This window comes from Vulpes lagopus, chromosome 9 (assembly GCF_018345385.1).
Source record: "Vulpes lagopus strain Blue_001 chromosome 9, ASM1834538v1, whole genome shotgun sequence".
Classification (NCBI taxonomy): Eukaryota; Metazoa; Chordata; class Mammalia; order Carnivora; family Canidae; genus Vulpes; species Vulpes lagopus.
In genome coordinates, this window is record NC_054832.1 from 42,097,599 (window position 1) to 42,110,712 (window position 13,114).

The 13,114-nt window shown below is 39.6% G+C and overlaps 1 long non-coding RNA gene across 4 annotated transcripts in view; it reads right to left on the minus strand.

Annotated features, from left to right (window-relative positions):
* Nucleotides 1-950: 950 nt before the first annotated feature.
* The window catches only part of LOC121499025, a 190,289-nt gene continuing 178,125 nt past the window's right edge, over nt 951-13,114 (minus strand). For 2 of the 4 annotated variants that reach the window (XR_005989973.1, XR_005989971.1), the window contains one exon: nt 951-1,643. This is a non-coding gene — a long non-coding RNA (uncharacterized LOC121499025). Of the gene's footprint in view, nt 1,644-5,679; nt 8,431-13,114 lie in introns of those variants that run through there. The other 2 variants (XR_005989975.1, XR_005989972.1) reach the window with 1 other exon arrangement.

Genomic DNA, 13,114 nt, shown 5'->3' on the forward strand with positions numbered 1-13,114 from the left:
TGGGGGGAATGGACTTGGAATCCTGGGAATATGTATTGTGATCATACGGCTAATGGGTCAGGGGGGGAAGCTGGGTCCTGTCCCTCCCAAGGGAGGTTTGTACTTCTGGGAAGGCTCTTTCACGGTGCACAGGAGTTTTAGCATCCTGCAGAATGGATTCTGCAACGTGTGGGCAATCCATCCGTCACAGCCTGCCCTTTCAGAGAGACACCCACCCGCACCCCGACTTCGTGAGGTCTGGTGGTTGCGTGCATTTTCTATACCCTACACGTTGTTGTCAATTCTAGCATCGTCCCTGGTCTTTACTGGAGCTTCACTGCATGAAAAAGCATGAAAGTAAGAGTAACTAAAGCTCAGAGATAACCTCTCTTGGCGGCTCTACGTACACTACCTAACTTAACCCTCAAGGTAGTTGTGTAAGGCAGGCTTTTATTATTTCTTCTTACAGCTAAAGAACCTAAAACTTTGAGATTATGGAGTGGCTTTTCCAAGGCCACACAGCTATAGCCAGTGGAACCATGATTCAAATCCAAAGCTTCTGACTTCAAAGCCCATTCTTTTTTCCCTCACACATAATGCAACTTCTGGCTATGTACGTTGCACTGTCTTGGAAAATATAATTTTATTTCATGGGAGGAGAACTAACGAGAGTCTTTGCAAACTTTCAGGATGGAGAAAGGCCAGGAAGAATGTGGGGTGACCCTGGATGCCCCGTCTCTGGGCTGTTCCATGCAGTACAGCTCTAGAGGGGCTAACACAGGAGAGGCCCCAAGATGCTTGTTAGTTTCTGTTCACAGTTCATTTATACTTACTCTGAAATTTTCCCCTTTAGGTATTTGGAAGGCCCTCAGAATGAATAAGAAGTTCTTCCAAAGGAAATAAAACATTGCAAAACAAGGGAGAAAAAGAAATAGGCACAATCTTTTGATTAAGGTCTATCATTTATTTCATAAGGAAGAGGTGTGTATTATAAGATCGACATAATTGAATTGTAAAATTATTAAAAATACAGATGAATGAAAGAAATTGCAAAAACCCATCTCTGGGAAGATTTTGCTATTTATTCTTTCAGGTTACACACACACACACACACAGACACACACACAGAGTATTTAACCAAAAATAATATCCTATAAATCTGGTTTCATAATCAGTTTATTTCTCGCTTGACCATAAATTGTGAATATCTGTACACGCCAATGAGTAAAAATTTTTATTGTTTTTTCTAACAGCATAGAGCATTCACAGCTACCCGAATAGATGCCAGTAGTTATGTTTTTGTATCTGTTCTTTCCTCTTTCCCCTCCTCCTCGCCCAAATTCAGGCCCATCCATGAGTCATGCAGTGTCTGATGAGCTGAAGTATTTAGTAAGCTAATGTTCACTGTCCACAGCAGGAGGCCCGCACAGCTTGGCTGATGAGAAATGAACTGCCTGAAGCTATCTTTTAATGGCAACTAATTTCCCATATTTGATTCTCAGCTTAGCCAACTAATATCTAGTTCAAGCGTGACAAGGCATTCGCAGTTCCTTTTAAAAGTTCTCTATCTGAGAAGCCGAACAATGTGTTCAGGGCCATCGTGACCTTCTGAGATCTTGTCCTGGCTTTTCCAAGCCAAACTTTGATCAGCCGGAATCAGTGATCTTATACCAAAAAAAAAAAAAAAAAAAAGTTTAAGGATGGGTGTCTTTATATTGAGCCCCTTCTCTTTTAAATTTTATTTTCAGAGATATTACTGATGAAAATTGCTAGGTGACAAAGTTAGTAAATGTCCCCCAAGACTATTCAGAGACACCGTATTTCTAACCCTTAAAAATACTGTCATTTTCTCCATTTCCTCCCAACGGTTTGGTATCAATCGGTCTTTTTTACTCTTAATGCATTTAAGATATCTAATGTGGATTAAGCACCTCTATCCTTGCCTTAAACAAATCCTATTACTCTGTGAGTCTATCCCATTACACAGTGATTACTGAATAGAGCTCAACGTAATTGGATCCGATCATGTCCTAGTATGTAGAATTATCACTCAGGAAAGTTAGTATTTTTAGTTGTCACCAATACCTGTATTTCTGCTGTGTTTTACATTTAACTTTCCCCCTCAAATCTAAGAAGGTTCCATTAGCATTTTTGTAAATGGCCGTAAAAATTCTTAATGTTTTACTAGTGATAGTATGACCAGATTTAGGGGCGAGGACCACTTGGTCACACGTTTTGTAGGGAGAGAGGGAGGGAAAGGGTAGCACGGTGAACACTGACAGGACTGATGTGTAGGTGCCTGCGTGTGTGCAAATGTGCAGACATGCGTGTGTACACACACCTGCTGAAGCTTTTATCATCAAAGGGAAGTGCCACCTTCTGTGCCCCCCCCTCCTCCAGCCCATGACCTCTACTTCACATCCCTGGCTTCTGGAAACCAGAATTATGAATATTTTTATTTTGGACTAGATCACCATTTTTCAATTCTGAGACAGCCTTGCCACTTTATTTACACTTCAGCAAGAATGGCAATCTCAAATGGTACTATAAATCATTTGCAAAAGCCCAGACTGAAATAAGCAGCATTGCAAGCCTCCTAGAAGGGGAAAAAAAATCAGGAGGCTGACGGGGAGGGAGCGTGATGGGACGTGGGGCCTCACCCTAATTGGTGAAAGCATGACTGTGTTCGTGTCAATGAGCTGTTCTGGGGCGGTTCCCTTCAGAGAATTCACTTTCCCACAAAACTAGATCCAAGGGGTTCATTCCATTGCAGCCCCTTAGGGAGAAGTGATATCATTGTTTGCCTTCAAGAAAGGTCAGTCCCTACACTCATTCGTCCCCTGAAAGTGCCCAGGAAGCAGTTCACCTCTTCGCAGACTCACTGATACTAATCCATTGGCAGAATGGTTGTCTAGCGTGAAAACTTTTTGCTCTTCCGTGAAACCTAAGAAATTCCATCCTTTTCCTCAAACAGCCTTGCCTTGAAGTGGTACAAAACCACAGCACACAGTGGTTACGGGAAGCAGGCTCTGGAGTCTCCCTGCTCTGGCTCTGAACTCCGACTTTGCCATATGTTCTTGCCATGACCTTGGACAAGTTACGTGGCCTTTTGAAGTCTCAGTTCTGCAGTCAGTAAGATGGGGAAAATAATAAAAACCATCTCATAAGGCTGCCGTGAACAATAAATTACATAAAGAATGCAAAATTCTTAGGTGAGTGCCTGAGACATAATAAATTATTAACTGTTGTAGTTCCTATATTACTATTGCTACGTTGGAGCAATAAACTATGTTTATGTTTTCAGAGCCCAGTCAAGTTAGGAATAACTTTTAGATTGTAAGATTTTAGACCCTTGCTTTCACAGGCTCTGATTCCTCAATAGTTCACCTCAATTAGATGGTGCTCTCATAACTCATGCCCACCAACATTCAGACTGTAGCTACTGAAGACTTCCAAGGGAGCTCTGCCAATTTCCTTGTTTGCTTCTTTGGTTTTGTTTTGCTTTGGGCTGGATTCTAATAAGAGTACATTAACTACAGTCTTTAGATCCCTGTGCATTTTCTTTCTTAGCTTATTTTGGTGAGAAGGAAGAGACAGAAGAACGGCTTAAAAAGATTGCCATGGAAAGCGAAGATTGGCACTGACTCTTTGTGAAGAGTAGGAGTAATCAACTGTGGACAGAAAGTGACGTCCACAGTCCACTTATTGCTTGACAAAATGTCTGGTGTTAAAAAAAAAAAATGTCTGGTGTTTTCCTTGCTACACTAATGGAGTGGTCTCTACAGCAGTCTCTCATATATCATTAGCCTCATGTGATTCTTGAAACTTCAATTAAATTCATTAAAATAGAATTTAAAAAAATTTACTGAGTTCCCAGCAGCTACACTTCAAGTGTTTAGTAGCCACGCAGCTAGTGGCTACCACGTTAGCGAGGATTATGAGACCTTTCTATCAACATGGACAGTTCTACTGGAGCTCTACTTTCTAGAGTACTCTACTGTGTTCTACTTTCTAGAGCTCAGGGAGAAGAAGGCCATCTTCTGAGTAGGTGGAGGCTCATGTGCTGATCCTCTCCTCTGGCCTACAGTAATCACACTACCTAGGCTCAGTGCCTTGAAAATGCACCCACTCCTCAAATTTAGAAGACTAATCTACTTTTGAGGCAACCACTGGACCTTGGACTAGCCTGGAAGGGAATCTGTTAGATATGGAAAAAGTCAGGGAAATGGGCTTTAAGGGTGATTCTGTCCAGAATAACTTCAGTCATCTTACTTGGTGGTGAGAGAGATGAGTCCCAGATTGTCGGCCCCACCAAGGGGAGGGACAAGATACTGAACAGACCAATAGGAACAGGTGAGATAATCCTCCTAGGGTTCACCTTGACCGCACCATTTATTTAAAATCAGCATAATGTACTTAATATTAGTACTAGTAATACAAGACCCAATGAATAATAATAATCGAATTCAGTGTCCACATGAACAGGAAAGCTATCTTCATTTTGAGGAACCGTGATTTCATGTTTTGTAGTTAACCTAAATTTGAATATCTGGAATTGATGTGGAAGTTTTAATCCAGGTTTTCTGATGACGAATCCTAGGCTTTCTCCCCATAACTAGGATATGTTGGAGCTTTAATAATATAAAGTAACCGGTATCTTTGCCAGCGCGATCAGAGGATTTATTTTCCTCTTGGACTAGTGACTTATCTTTTATCAGTTTGAACATCCCATCCACACACAGAGACACAATTCTAATAAGAATGTCACAAATGTAATAACTATTATTTTATTTGTTTCAAACTAGGGTGCTCTGGGTGCCAAGCCAAAGTGTGTTTGTCCTATATTTCTCAAAAGCTCACCTGGCATATGCCAATCAGGTAATTGCTTGTGCAAACGCATCATTAGGTGCACAATTACCTCATTTGAAACACAAATTCAGGGCTGAGTGGAAGCAATCCCTGTATGTGCAATTTTGTGAGTGTACTCATCATTACACCCAATATGGAAAAATTAGCCCTTAAATTCTTTTCCCACCTATGGCTTTCTGTTTCCTTCGCTGATGATATTCATTAAAGTCAAACAAACATGATGTGTTTTCTGGACATAAACAATTAGTCACTTTCCATCATGGCTTCTTGAGTAAACATGTACATAAAACCAAGTTGTGTATGCAAACGTCACCTCGTTCTAGCCAAGCTGGGGAGCTCTCCTTTTACCCCAGGCTCCTGCTGACATTCTATTTCATCACTGTTTGCATGGAAACGATGAAGGCTTTATTTTATTTTATTTTTCTTTCCAAATACATTTGGCAAAATCTTCCAAGCTGTCTCCTTTACCGCAGAATATTGTCCCCGGCCCATTTATATGCTAATTGCTGAAGTGTTACCTTTTACTGACAAGTATTTACATGTTAATTAACTTTGGGAGGAGGGTTAGAAATACTAGTTTGCCCTGTTTAAAGTGATAAAGGGGCTGCTCTTTCCTTTCAAGAAGAGAACAAAGACACTATCATAAAAGGAAATTATTTAATTACCTCCTCCTAAGAAATAGAAATATGTTTTCCAACCTTTCTCTCTGTGGAGGAATTCTCTAGATTGTGACCTGAGGTACAAAAGGAGCAGGGAGTGAACATTCTTCCATTTAATCGGAGTTCCAGGTGAAGACATCTGGTGTGCAGAATCTAGGTCAGTGATAGTGGAGAAGAAAAACAAAAGGAAAGAAAGAAAAGGAGGCTTGGAAATGGTATATACTTTAATCAAAAATAACTCAAGAATAAAGAATTCCATGAAGTAAATAAATGGAATAAAGAATTTCATGAAAACCTCTGCAAGGGGATGAGAACGAGTCTCCGGAGCTCACACTGGTGTGTGTGTCTGTCCTGAGATCCCTGAAGGGCGGGGGTGAGGTGGGCTGTGATAAAGATGATGTTAGGTGAAGATACTGGGGTCAATTACAAGAGGTGATAGGCGTAGGAGTCCAAAATGGTAAAAGAACCAAAGCGAAGGGCACTTCCAACTTACCGAACAAAAGAACTCTTTTCTGTAAAGTGCAGGCGATCAAATGGGAGTGTTTAAGATAAACTGAGGAATATTACAGTTTTTAAGTGTATATTTGAGCCAAAGTCTGCAGGAATAGGGCAGTGCCAAACCTGAAGTGGTTAGGAGGCTCCCAACCCCCCCCCCCCGTGGCAACTCTGGATGACACTTTTATAGACAAGAGGAGGAAGAAAAGCAAGGAAACCATTCGATTGGTTATGGCTTAATTAGATGCATTATTTGGGAAAGTTTAGTTGGCTGTTTGTGATGGGTTGTCCTTAGGGTTTAATTACAGGTTAGGTTTTGGTTTGCTTGTGCCTACTGCCCTTCTTGTTTAATTAATTTAGTAGGATCAAGAAGTAGAAAGACACAGAAGGTCACCATGGGGAAGATCACATGGGGGGAAGATGACTCGGTAATGGTCAGTACTTGTAGTCTCTAAATCTAATAAACACATAAACATCCATGTTTGCCAGGCATTCATGGAGTTTTTTGAAATGTTCAGAGTTTCAGGTGAAAATCAGCTGGCATCAGGATGTATGTGGAGAACAGAGGCAAAAGAAATAGAGAAAATGGAACTTCCTTACAGCTTACAGCCTGTTGGCAAGTACTTGAGACAGGCAGAGCGACCTTCCTCTAGGAACTCAACTGCCTCAATGTTAATACTTTGCTAAGGGCAAAAGGCAACCCTAGCTGGACATCAGCCTGACCTCCAGGATCCTGTAGGTCTTCTTCAACACACACACAAAAAAATCCCTTTGGAAACCTCTTTTATCTCTACCCCTCCAAGTTATATGAGAACAACCATCCTCCAAATATATGGCCCAGCGCTGGCCATCTGAAGGGTCTCATAACTAAGGTTCACTGGATGGTGTAAATGACCCCTCGAACATTGCTGGAAACCTTGCTTCTAAACTCCTTAGACACTTACACATCCCTAACCCCTTCCCAACTTCAAAGTATATAATCAGCCACTCCTCCTGACCCCAATGACACTCTTTCTGCCCTTCAGACATATTCCCATGCTTTAATAAAACCACCTTTTTGGAACTAAAGATGTCTCAAGAATTTTTTCTTGATTTTTTTGCTCCTGGACCCCAAACAGTATCTTACACCAGGATGACTTGTCTTTGGTATCTTCTGCACATTAGCTCCAAACCCAGGGAGCAAATCCTAGAGATTCTATCTCCTGTCTTTAAAATAGGCTAGCGGAAAAAAATTTCCGCTCCCTTTTTAGATCCTCCTCACTGCCTTCCTCAACATCCTTAAAAATCTAGCTGCTCTTCCCGGCTCCAGCCGGCCCAGTCTCCAACTCATCTTCCATACTCCAGCCAGAGTGATTCACTGACTCTCCAGTTCACCAGTTTATGTATTTACCAGCCATTTATTGGGATTTCATCAGATCACAAGCGCAGTGCTGGATATATTTTACATGAACTCTTCCTCTAAGATGTTTGAATGGATTTGATACATGAGTTTCACACCCCTTCACCTGCTAATTGGTAGTCATTTTCATAAAATATAATAAAAATGTAAGAAAATATGCTGTTAGCTATAAACTTTGGCTTTAAGTTCCTTTATGTGCTTAATTCAATAGAGAAGATGGAAATGTTTTTGGTTTTAAGTATGTGAAGTTTACATTATTCTTCTCTAATAGCTTAGGTCTGTCTTACTGACAGAGCTTTCTCTAGTGAGACTACTGTAAAGGAGAAATGGGAAAATAGAAAGTTGTGGACCATCCTGACTTCTCTGTTCTTCAAAAGGTGAATGATGTAAAAATGGTGAGGTCAGTCTGGGGAGCAAAGCAGGAACTTGCGGACATTAATGTATAGAGGAAGGGAAATAAGTGGAGTAGACAAACAGTAAGCCCAAGGAATAGGGTGTGTGGGAGGCAGACAGTGGAAGGTGAGACAAGGCAGGCTATCGAGTGCAAAAAGACAACAAAATTCTGATTTCAAAACAGAGAAGTAGTCCCTGACAAAGAACATGAAGAAATACAGAGTAAATGTTTCATTTATTTATTCAAACACGCTTAAAATTAAACTTTGGTAATAGAGATCACTTTGTAGCTGAAGGTGATATGTTCACTTAGAAAGACTCTTTGCTATTAGGAAATCCGGTGTGCTAATAGGGTTTTAATTGTAAGTCTGAGCATTGTACGAAATCTCAAACTTCTAATCAAATGAAACAGTTTACATCAGTATTTGGTAGAAAGAATTTTCTGATTATGTACCACACAGAAGAGCATTATTGCCTTGTTGATTTCTTTTTTATTCCTTTCACATTTTGTTTGATCTTAAGCCAAAATAGGAAATAGAGTCTGAGTGCCAGAACTTGGAAAGATAATTAGGGCCTTTCCTCCAACTGGCTGGCTGTATAAAGGCAGTGAGAGCTTTTTCTCTAGGAAGTAGCAATCTGTAACAGAAAAAAAGACCAAATGTTTTTTGTTTTTTGTTTTATGCCAAATGTAGCTCTAGTTCTAGCAGTATTTACACTTCAAAAGGGCTCTTGTCTAGACAGAGGTATTCATGGTGAGATGACATAACCATCCTACCCAAGCCTGGTAGAAAGCCATGGGCAGAGAAAGATTAAGCAGTACTTGGCCATAGTTGAAATTTAGAGAGAATGCCATGCTGAAAAAATGTATTTATATATGTATTCAATAAATACTTGATGACATATTAGGTATTAGTGACATATGGCAGGCCCCGTCCTAGGTGATGGGAATCCATCAATGGACCAAACTACCCACCCTCATGGAGATACAGGCTGTTGGAACTATAATAAGTACTTGTTTGGTTGGTTTTTTAAATCTTGCTTTCAAATAGAAGTTATTACTACTTACTGGTTAGATTGGGAAAACAGTAATTTTTCCCATTTAACAAGGGGTAGAAAAGCTTGTCTGTCTCCCAAAGCCCTGATTCATCTACACCTCTCAATATATATTTGCTAGAAGTATATTCTAATTACGGACAATATATCGAGGAGAAAAGGAATAAATTCATTCATATTCTGCTTAGGAACCCACATCTAACAGGTAAGACTAAACATAGGAACAGACTCTTGGGGAAAGTTCTACATTAAAGAAGAATAAAACGTCTAGAACACTTGATATTTTGTTAACATTCCTTCATGATCCACACACACATAAGCAGCACATTGGAATCTTATTTACTGTTCACACTTACTTGAAAATTAAATATAAAAAGGCAAAAAAAAACAAAAACCCTTCACTTTTTCCAAAACTTCAGAGGCTTTTATATACAAAGGACAGAAAACAGTTTGCAGTGTGCCTTGTCAATAACTACAGTAATTATTTGGTATGATAAAAATGCTTGAAGATATGAAATAAACAAACAATTGTCCTAATTTTCAGTAAACATTATTATTTTGGGGTCTCTGTTCCTCAAGTATTTTATTGTTCAAAATGTTATCCCTCTCTCCTTTTGAATACCAGAGTTAATGACTGAAGTGCTCAAGACAGAATTTTCCTTTTATGTCGCCTTCTCAAACCCCACCGTTCACATCCACTTGAAACACACATAATTATAAAAGATGAGAGCCCAATTATTATCTTCTCTCCACCCCCTATCCTCACAGGTGCCTGGCTACTTCAAGAGTGCACGCTAATCACAGGGAAGATTCATTCTCAGTTCAGCTGTCTCATTTGATCAACTCATGACAGAGTCCAACAAAAGTGGTGTATCTAATGAAACCGATTTTCATTTTCTCTGTTTATAAAAAAAAAAACGAGGATATGAAGGGATAGAAGAAATAGTGAAGAACGACAGTTAAAAAAATAATTCTCTGACCTTTTATTTTCTTCTTTTACTTATTATGTGTGTCCCCCCCCCCCCCCCCCCATTGTCTGGGGCTTGTCTTCCCCTGCTTTTCTCCTTTATGAAAAGGGAATTAAAACGAAGCATGGTCTGAGTACTGAGATGACCTGATAGGGTTCCAGGTTTTCGGCTCCACTGTGGATCAGAATACTATGCTCCATCAAGGAGGCTGACATTGGCACTGTCGTCCAGGAAATCCAGGGGAGCCTTTGCATAAGGACAAATGGAAGGAAGCAAAGTCAGAATGCGTGCGTGTGTGTAAAATTGTGTAATTGGGTATTTTTGCTTCACATATAATAATTATACATTGCTGCCAATTTTTCCTCTTAAAGACTGCTATTATGTTATTCAAAATCCACTGCCTAGTAAAGCTGCAATTCACCTTTCTAATTCACCTGTTTTGTTTACCGTAACACAAAAGAGAAGAAATTGAGTAAACCTTCTCTCCTTTAACACCAGAATCAAAATAAAGTGATGTTGGAAAGAAAACAAGAACCTTGTGCCAGACAGATCTTAATTGCAAGTAGTAGAAAATCTGAGTCCAGTTGACTTTTAAAAAGGCAGGGTGGGGGGGGGGGTGCGGGTATCTTATAGAACCAAAACATCCTTAAATAGGCGAAGATTAATCCCATGGATCAACAGTGACCCTCCAAGAATACACTTCTTCCCTTGTCGTCTGTCTTCTCTAATCATAAGCTGGCTGCCCAGCTAGTGGGAACTATTTGTTCCTTATTCACATCCAGCAAGAAAAGGAAAGGATTCCCAGGGGAATCAAGTAAACTTGTTAACATAAACCCTAAGCAAATGTAACCAAGTGTCTGGTCCACTGGGTCACATTCTCTGAACCAATCACCACGATGAGATCTGAGTGGTGGTTAGCTGAGCCAATCAGGACCTGCACACACAGGTGGAGATTTAGAGTCCGTGCCCCTGCTTATAAGGGCGAGATACTGAAACCTGAATGATGGAAAATCCAAGCAAAAGGGTGAATGGATTCTGGGAGGTTCAAAATAGAACATCCTCTACTCAGAGCTGAAAATCCGGCAAGTCAGGCAATTCTCAAAATGTCACTCACAAGATGATGAACAGTGATGCAGTAAACATTAATTGAATAATACTTTGAAAATCTAGTAAAATGAGTTTTACATATATATAAGGTGAATTTTTATAGAAGCTGACTTTTACATAGGCACAGTGAATGTATTACACATGTATTTTTTATTTTCTGTACATGAGATCTTAAAAAAACCTTTGTGAGGAGGGACTGGCTCTCCCTGGACTAGCAAATTCCCAGAAAACGCAAAGTATGTCCTTGATTAGCCGACTTACCAATCTAGAGCCCACGTCACCTGTCTGACCCACACACCCAGGGAGGGAACAGTCCTCTCCCTTAAGCATCCCAGGGCACGTAGCAGGCACCTGGGGACCACTGCTACAGTGCGGAGCTTGCCGAAATCATTCTGCTTCTCTGCCCTGCCTTGCCTTTCCCACAGAAACCCCAATAAAGGCTCTACCTTCAGCTTTGCCCTTGCTTCTGTCACCTGACCAAACTCTGGTGCTTCCCTTTTGAGCCTGCCTGGCAGGACCTGTGACTGTAATGAACTGTTTTCCTAGACCTCTCCTGTGTTTCCTCCTTGTGGTTGCATTTGACTAACCATCATGTAGGAAAACACAGAATAGTGAATTAGTAGACTGGTTTTATACTTCAAAAAGAACAGGCATTCAGGTATGTGGATTATGTAGAAATTACATTTTACTCAATTATGCTCAAATTATGTAATGACTAGTCGAGTCACCGCTGTAATAAAGGTCAGTCTGCAGGTATGAAGCATCGGGGGAGGGAGGGTTGGGGACAGCAGGCTGGCAGGGCCTCCTGCCCATGGTAGAGTACTAGAGATACTCTAACGTTGACCTGCCACTGTAACACACTGACTGTAGGTGTTGACTGTAAGGTGCTGACTGTAACACAACACGGGCCCCCCTCTGTATGCCTCTGACCTGCCACTGTAACACACTGACTGTAGGTGTTGACTGTAAGGTGCTGACTGTAACACAACACGGGCCCCCCTCTGTATGCCCCAGAGAAAGCTCTAGATAGTGGAGATGTCAAAAGATCTTCAGCTTGAGCAACGACTTCCTCATTATAGTAGGTAGGGTGTGTGAATCTTACTCTACAAAGCCGGAAATGCAAGAACAATCACATTCCTCTGTTTTCTTCGAATAAAACTAAATCCTATTTTTCAGTGAGGACAGACAATGTCACCTTAGCTATCAGAAGATTCCTCATTCTCATTTTCCTTCTCCTCCTCACCTTTCTTCTATCTTTACCTCTACCTTAGACCAACCGTAGTCCCTTCAAATTATTCAGTCCACAGCCACCATAACCATAGTCCTTTTCCACAACCAGTCTCTTCAAATTGTCCAGTCGTCCAGGATTCAGGTCCCAGTAAGTTTTTATGCTTTGAAACAAAGACCTTCAATACAGTAATAGAATGTAAGAACCTAGCTCCTTTGATAGGAAAGGAGGAAATGCAAGGAGAATGAAACACAAATGGGGCCCTGGGGGGCTCAGTGGTGGAGCATCTGCCTTAGGCCCAGGGCGTGACCTGGGGATCCTGGGATCCAGGCCCACGTTGGGCTCCCTGCATGGAGCCTGCTTTTCCCTCTGCCTGCGTCTCTGCCTCTCTCTCTCTGATGAATAAATAAATAAAACCTTTATTTATTTATTAATAAATAAGTAAATTTATAGTAAAATTATTTATTTAAATTTTATTTATGTATTCATGAGAAACCTTTATTTATAAATAAATATATAAAATTATTTATTTATAAATTTATAATAAATAAAATTACTTATTTTAAATTTCATTTATGTATTCATGAGAGAAACCTTTTATTTACAAATTCATAAATAAAATTATTTCCTTATAAAATTATTATAAATTTCATTTATGTATTCATGAGAAACCTTTAATTTATAAATAAATTTATAATAAAATTATTTATTTTAAATTTTATGTATTCATGACAGAAACCTTTATTTATAAATTTATAATAAAATTATTTTAAATTTGATTTATGTATTGAGAGAAGCCTTTAATTTATAAATTCATAATAAAATTATTTATTTTAAATTTGATTTATGTATTCATGACATAAACCTTTGTTTATAAATTTATAATACATAAAATTATTTTAAATTTTATTTATGTATTCACGAGAGAAACCTTTATTTATCTATAAATACATAAAATTATTTA